Below are 1,006 nucleotides of genomic sequence, written 5' to 3'. Positions count from 1 at the left end.
TTTTTATTTTCATTTTCTTCAATTTTTTAAAAATATGTCTTGAGATTTTTTTGTTGACCTATGTATTCTTTAAAAAGATATTGTTTAATCTCCATGTAGGTGAGGATCTTAAATTATATTTGTATTTTTAATTTTATCTATTGTGGTCTGAAAGCAGACATGATATGGTTTCTGTTCTTTTAAATTTTTTGAAGTGTGTTTTATGGCCCAGAATGTGGTTTATCTTGGTAAATGTGCTATGTGCTCTTGAGACAGATATGTATTCTGTTGTTAGATGGAGTAGTCTCTAGAAGAATTATAATTATAAGAATTCAGTTACTACTGTAATTGTTAAAATGTGGAGTTGAGGCTGTTAGCTAGCCAATGAACTCATGAGTGTAGGCAGTGTAATACATGACAGGCAAGTCTTTGCTAATACCACAAGGGTCTCAGTCCAATGAGTGGAGTTTGATAGTAATTCTTGCTACAAGTTAAAAAGAAAAATGTTAAATTACTAGTTGTTGCTCGTATGTTGACATAACTTTTTTATGTTGTTTTTGAAATAGTAACATTTGAAATTCATTGATTCGTACTATTTCTTTTTGTTTTGCAGATACAACTATGTTATCTAAAAATTATGAGTTTTATTTCAGTTTCAAAGCTCTTTAAACTTATTTTCTGTATGTCTTCTTGCACTTACCAGACTTTCCAGTAGAATGTAGAATGTAGTGCTTCTAGTAAATGCTTGAGAAAACTACTGAACTACTTAGATGTCATGGAGATAAAAAGCTTCTGCACCTCAGGAGAACAATCAACAAAGCTAAAAGGTAACCTTCAGAATGGGAGAAGACATTTGCAAATGACTTATCTGATAGAGGGTTAGTATCCAAAATCTATAAGGAATCTATCAAACTCAACACCCAGAAAACAAATAATCCAGTGAAAAGATGTACAGAAGCCATGAATAGACACTCTTTCCAAAGAAGACATTCAGATGGCTAACATGCATGAAAAGATGCTCAATATC

At 31.5% G+C, this 1,006-nt stretch overlaps 1 non-coding gene across 1 annotated transcript; it reads left to right on the top strand.

Moving 5' to 3' along the window:
- The first annotated feature begins 323 nt into the window (after nt 1-323).
- LOC119871329 lies at nt 324-471 on the top strand. Its single transcript, XR_005357441.1, has one exon. It is a non-coding gene; the product is annotated as a small nucleolar RNA SNORA62/SNORA6 family (small nucleolar RNA).
- Nucleotides 472-1,006: the final 535 nt, after the last annotated feature.

Source organism: Canis lupus, chromosome 3 (genome assembly GCF_011100685.1).
Source record: "Canis lupus familiaris isolate Mischka breed German Shepherd chromosome 3, alternate assembly UU_Cfam_GSD_1.0, whole genome shotgun sequence".
NCBI lineage: Eukaryota > Metazoa > Chordata > Mammalia > Carnivora > Canidae > Canis > Canis lupus.
Note: the sequence above shows the minus strand (reverse complement) of the source record. Positions and strands in the feature narration are given on the sequence as shown.